The sequence below is a fragment of the Orycteropus afer genome, unplaced genomic scaffold, assembly GCF_000298275.1.
Source record: "Orycteropus afer afer isolate SDZICR_OR568_19922 unplaced genomic scaffold, OryAfe1.0 scaffold00469, whole genome shotgun sequence".
Taxonomy (NCBI): Eukaryota; Metazoa; Chordata; class Mammalia; order Tubulidentata; family Orycteropodidae; genus Orycteropus; species Orycteropus afer.
In genome coordinates, this window is record NW_006922056.1 from 693742 (window position 1) to 700234 (window position 6493).

Here is a 6493-nt window from a genome sequence, read left to right on the forward strand (position 1 = left end):
GGAAGGAAGGTTGGGCAATCCTACTTCCGTAGTGATACTGCCTTGGAAACCCAAGGAGGGGTCGCTACGAGTCGGGGCCGACTCGACGGCACATAACAACAACAACAACAACAACAACCTCTGGTAGAGCTCATTTTAAGCCAAACGAAATGACAGAACTGACCAATCCCCACGTTAGGGGGGATACCCCTTATTTCCAAGGTCGCACCCCCACCAGGGTGACACATACCTTAATTACATTACTAAGAAACTACCGAGTCCTTTTGGTGGACCACAAGTACTGTACATTTTCATAGTTCCACACAGTCATGTGTGCTTAGAGTCACAAGGACCACAGCTAGAAGAGCCGTACCAAGTAACTCACTGCACCACAGAGCCCTGGAGCCAGCCTCCTGCTTAACTGGAAAAGACTTACCCTTTCACTCTGGGAACAAGGCAGAGAGATCTCACTTCTTTTATTCAAAATCATACTGGAAGTTTTAACAGTGCAATAAAGCAGACAACCCTGACAAGGAGTACCAATTGGGCCTGAGGGATAAAGCTGTTCCTACCTATTTGTGATAGTTATGTTTGTGTGTCAACTTGGCTGGGCCTGGTTGAGTGGCTGGGCAGCTGGTGGTAATTATTCCCTATGATGAGACTGGCAATCAGCTCCATGGTGGGATCTACCACAAGCAGCTAAGTAGCTGCCTTTGGGATGTGGTCTGCTTCCTGTATATAAAGAGAAGCCTTGGGAATAGTCTCTAGCTTATGACATGCTTGGACCCCGCATGTAGCTGTGTTGTTGTTCAGCAGCCTGCCATGCTCTGCCAACCTTGGGACTGACAATGGACTTCGATCAATGGCCTGCCATGTGCTTTGGTAACATCAGGACTGTGCCTTTTTACTTGTCCACTTTGGGTTTGTCAGCCTCAGCAGCCAGCAACTGTCTGAGTGAAGAAAGGCCTTTAGCTCCAGTGGCCCGGGAGCAGGAGGCAGAGCTGGACCCCAAGGTTGAGGGGCTTTAACCCAGCCCCTAGAGCCTGGCACTTTGAACTTGGACTTAAAGCTTCCAAATTGTAAGAATAAACTCTTATTTGTTAAGGCCATCCCATTTGTGGTATATATTCTTGTCAGAGCAGCACTAGGTAACCAGAACACTATTCATAGGTAACATCATTGTTGATGCAGAAATCCCAAAGCAATTCTAAAAGGCCATTTGCCATCAAATCAATTCTGACTCATGGCAACCCCACTTGCAGAGTAAAACTGTGCTCCATAGGGTTTTCAAGGGGTAGGTTTGAACCATCAACCTTTCAGTTAATAGCTGAGTGAGTGACCGCGGCACCCAGTCACTCCGTATAATCCCAAGGAATCTACATAAAAGCTAATCTCATAAGTGAGTTTAGCAAGATTGGAACATGCAAGGTCAGCACACAAAAATCAGTCATATTTCTATATTTTAGCAATGTACAAAAATGTCAGAGCAAGGCCAGGGACCAACTGTGGAACAGATCACCAGTTACTCATATGCAAGTTCAAGTTGAAGCTGAAGAAAATGAAAACAAATGCTTGAGATCCAAAATACAACCTTGAGTATATCCCACCTGACTTTAGAGACCATCTGAAGAATAGATTTGATTCACTGAACACCAATGACTGAAGACCAGATGAGTTGTGGGGTGACATCAAGGACATACATGGAGAAAACAAGAAGTCATTAAAAATACAAAAAAAAAAAAAAAGAGCTCAAAACAGGTGTCAGAAGAGACTCTGAAACTTGCTCTTGAATGGAGAGTAGCTAAAGCTAATGGAAGAAATGATCAAAGAAAGGAGCTGAACAGAAAATTTCCAAGGGTGGCTCAAGAAGACAAAGCAAACTATAGTAATGAACTGTGCAAAACTCTGGAGTTAGAAAACCAAAAGTGAAGAACAAGCTTGGCATTTCTTAAGATGAAAGAACTGAAGGAAAAATTCAGGCCTCGAATTGCAATACTGAAGGATTCTATGGACAGAATATTGAACGGCACCAAGCCAAGCCAAACCAAACTCATTGCCGTCAAGTTGAATCCGACTCATAGCGACCCCTCCTTCGGTTTCCGAGGCTGTATCTCTACAGTAGATTGCCCAGCCTTCCTTCTGAATAGTGGCTGGTGGATTTGAATTGCCAGCCTTCTGGTTAGCAGTCAGATGCCTAAGGCACCATGCTACCAGAGCTCCCATTGAATGACACAGGGAACATCAAAAGAAGGAATACACACAGTCACTGTACTAAAAAGAATTGGTCGATGTTCAACCAAGAAATTTGGTTGCCAGATTTGCTACCTGGGAAATCGACTGGAAGAGACCCATATTTGTGCCCAACAATATCATTAATATCACACACAAGTAAAATTTTGCTGAAGATAATTAAAAAAACTGTTGCAACGGTATATTGACAGGGAACTGTCATAAATTCAAGCTGGATTCAGAAGAGGATGTGGAATGAGGGACATCACTGCTGATGTCAGATGGATCTTGGCTGAAAGCAAAGAACACCAGAAAGATCCTTACCCGTGTTTTCTTGACTATGCAAAGGCATTTGACTGTGTGGATCATAACAAATTATGGGTAATACTGCAAAGAATGGGAATTCCAGAACACTCAATTGTGCTCATGCAGAGCCTGTACAAAGAGTAAGAGAATTGTTCAAACAGAATAAGGGGGAACTGCATAGTTTAAAATCAGGAAGGGAGTGCGTTAGGGTTGTATCCTTTCACCGTACTGATTCAATCTGTATGCTGAACAAATAATCCAAGAAGTTGAACTATATGAAGAAGAAGGCAGCATCAGGATTGGAGGAAGACTCATTAACAACCTGCGATATGCAGATGACACAGCCTTGCTTGCTATAAGTCAACATGACTTGAAGCACTTACTGATGAAGAATAAAGACTACAGCCTTCAGTATGGAGTACACCTCAACATAAAGAAAGCAAACATCCTCATAACTGGACCATTAAGCAACACCATGGTAAATGGAGAAAATATTGAAGTTTTAAGTTGTCATGGATTTCATTATACTTGAGTCCAGTCAACACTCATGGAAGTAGTAGTCAAGAAATCAAACAACATATTGCATAGGGCAAATCTGCTGCAAAAAAAAAACAAAAAACAACAACAAAAAACACTGCCATCAAGTTAATTCTGACTCATAGTGACCCCCTTTGGGTTTCCAAGGCGGTAAATCTTTACAGAAGTAGATTACCCAGTCTTCCGCAGAGTGGCTGGTGGGTTTGAACTGCCAGCCTTGTGGTTAGCAGTCAAATGCCTTAGGCATTATGCCACCAGAGTTCCTGCAAAAGACCCCTTTAAAGTGTTAAGGAACAAAGATGTCGCTTTGAAGACGAGGTGAGTCTAACTGAAGCATGGTGTTTTCACCTGCCTCAGATGCATGTGAAAGCTGGACAGTGAATAGGGAGCCCAGTGAAGAACTGATGCCTTTGAATTGTGGTGTTGGCAGAGAATACTGAAAATACCGTGAATTGCCAGAAGGACAAACACATCTGTCCTGGAAGAAGTGCAGCTGGAATGTTCCTTAGAAGTGAGAATGGCCAGAGTTCACCTCGTGTATTTTGGTCGGGTTATCAGGAGGAACCAGTCTCTGGAGAAGGACAACAGGCTTGGTGTTGTGGAGCGTCAGCCAAAGAGAGGAAGACCCTCAGTGAGAGGGATTGGAACAGTGGCTGCAATGATGGGCTCAGACACAGCAGTGACTGTGAGGGAGGTGCAGGACTGGGCAGTGTTCCGTTCCATTTCATTTTTGACAACTTCCAATTTACCTAGATTCGTGCCTCTTATGTTCCGTGTTCCAATTATTAATGAATGTTTGCAGCTGTTTCTTCCCATTTTGAGGCAAAACTTCAACTCCATCAACATCATTAAGGTCGACTCTACTTGGAGGTTGTTGTTGTTTGCCATCTAGTCAGACCTGACTCATAGCGACCCCTCCTTGGGTTTCTGAGGCAGTATCACTACGGAAGTAGATTGCCCAATCTTCCTTCCGAGGAGTGGCTGGGGGGTTTGAACCTCCAGCCTTCTGGTTAGCAGTCAGGTGTCTTAGGCACTATGCTAGGAGGAGGGAGCTCTGGTAGCATAGTGGCTAAGACACTTGACTGCTAACCAGAAGGCTGGCAGTTCAAACCCACCAGCCACTCCTCAGAAGGAAGATGGGGCAATCTCCTTCCGTAGTGTTACTGCCTTGGAAGCCCAAGGAGGGCTCGCTATGAGTCGGGTCCGACGCGATGGCACACAACAACAACTACTTGGAGAAGACAGCTCTTCCCCACTTGTGTTTTGAACACCTTCCAACCTAAGGGGTTCATCTCCTGGCACTCTAGCAGACAGTGTTTCACTGCCCTTCATGAGGTTTTCAGTGGCCATTTCAGAAGTGGATGGCCTTGTCCTTCTTCCCAGTCGGTCTTAGTCTAGAAGCTCTGCTGAAACTCGTTCACCATGGAGATCCTGCTGGTATTTGAAACACCAGTGGCATAGGCTCTAGCATCATAGCAACATGCAAGCCACCACAGTATGACAAACTGACAGAAGCATGGTGGCCCACAGGTATAGGGATTAGGATTTACAGCACATTTTTTTTTGGGGGGGGTGACACAATTCAATCTGTAACATCTACTCAAGAGAAATGAAAATGTGTCCCCACAGAAACGTGTCCATGCATGTTCATAGCAGCAATATTCATTACAGCCCCAAAGTGGAAACTATACAGATGTCCATCAGTGGAAGAATGGCTAAACAAAATGTAATGTTATCTGACGATAGAAAACGAAGTGCTGATACACACAATAACATGGATTAACCTTGAAAATACTGTGCTGAGTGAACAAAGCCAGACTCAAAAGACCACATGTCATACGGTCTCATTTATGTGAACTGTCTGGGGCAGAGCAATGGAAAGTGGATGAAGGAGCTGCCTAGGACAGGTGTGTGTGTGTGTGTGTGTGTGTGAGAGAGAGAGAGAGAGAGAGAGAGAGAGAGCGACTGTTGAATGGTGCAAGATTTCTTTTTTGGGTGAGGAAATTCTAAGTGCTCACAGCTGAGAAGCAGATTACGGTGATGGTGGCCCAATTCTGTAAGTGTACGGCAATCCACTGCATATGTACTTAAATGAGCGAGATTCACAGCAGAAGATTATATCTCAATAAAGCTCTTAAAAAAAGGGCAGAAGACGAAAAAGTGCTTCCACCACAAAGAGGATATTCCAACCAGCACAGGAAGAGCTCCCCAACATCTGTGTCATAGAAGTGCCAGCAGAACTGGTCGAGATTCCTTAGGGTAAGAACAAGGATCAGGGACTTGTCTAGATTCCCTGGGGGTGAGAACCAGGATCAGTAACTCATCTAAGACGATTCTTTGGGGTGAGGATCAGGATCAGGGACCTGTCTAAGATGATTCCTTGGGGTGAGAACTAGGGTCAGCCTACAGCTACTCCTGTCAGGTGGAGGTCCAACTTACCTCCATCTTCAGCTTCTTTACCATTTCTGACAGCAGCTGTGTCTCTCACTGCACTCTCTACTTCTCTTTTGGGTTTGATAGTTCATCGCAGTGGTCCCACAGCTCTCACACACTGTACTTACAGGTAAATGGTTTATTAGGGAACAGGGTACAACTCAGGATCACGATCAGTAGGCTACAACTTGGCATCAGGATCAGGAAGCACTCAGGTAAAGCCTAGAAGCTCCCCTCAAGTAGCTTACCCCTTCCCTTTTTAGTGCAGGACCACTCCCTCAGCTCCTCTGGGCAGGCAAGAAGCAGACCCTTGTCTCTGACATTCATGCCTCTGCCAGCCACGCAGCCCTCCTCTCAGCCCCCTCAGCCCTTCAGCCTCCCTGTCACTGGCCCAGCTCACAGCCACTGTAGCGACTCTGCCAGCTCTCAGCTGCATTCCTTGCAGCAGGTCACCATCATCTGCTGCAGGGCCCCTTCCAGGCCACCATCTGTCTGCAGTGTTACGTCCTTAACCTGTGTTGAGCTCTCTTAGGAGACTCCTCACCAACTCTCTCTTCTCTCTTTTGGCCCGTTCTCTCTTTCTGAACTTCTGTGAGGATGGCTGCACATATAAGCAAACTGCCTGTCAGTTTTAAGGTATGTTCCTCCTGGCAGGGCACAAACTGACCAATGCCTTGTTGGACCAGAGTCACTTCATTTGCATAATCTATAGCATAGTGACCGATCCCTGCAAGGTGCATAAAATAGACCCGTCACAGTGCAGACTGCTGTCCGGGGCCAGACAAAAAGTATCAAACCATCAAGTAGTTTACAACTTACCCAGTATGGTGAAATGAGTTATGTGACCTTTTGCCTGGTTCTGTGAAAAGAAAATAGCTGGGGAGTTTCCCCTCGCCCTGCCCAGGCCTGCTGTAGTTGTCACTGTTGCCCTAGTCCTTTGGAGAAGCTTGTCATTTTTGCCCGGGGTAGAAACCAATTCTGCCAGCAGAAAATGTCAGTTATCATGCAA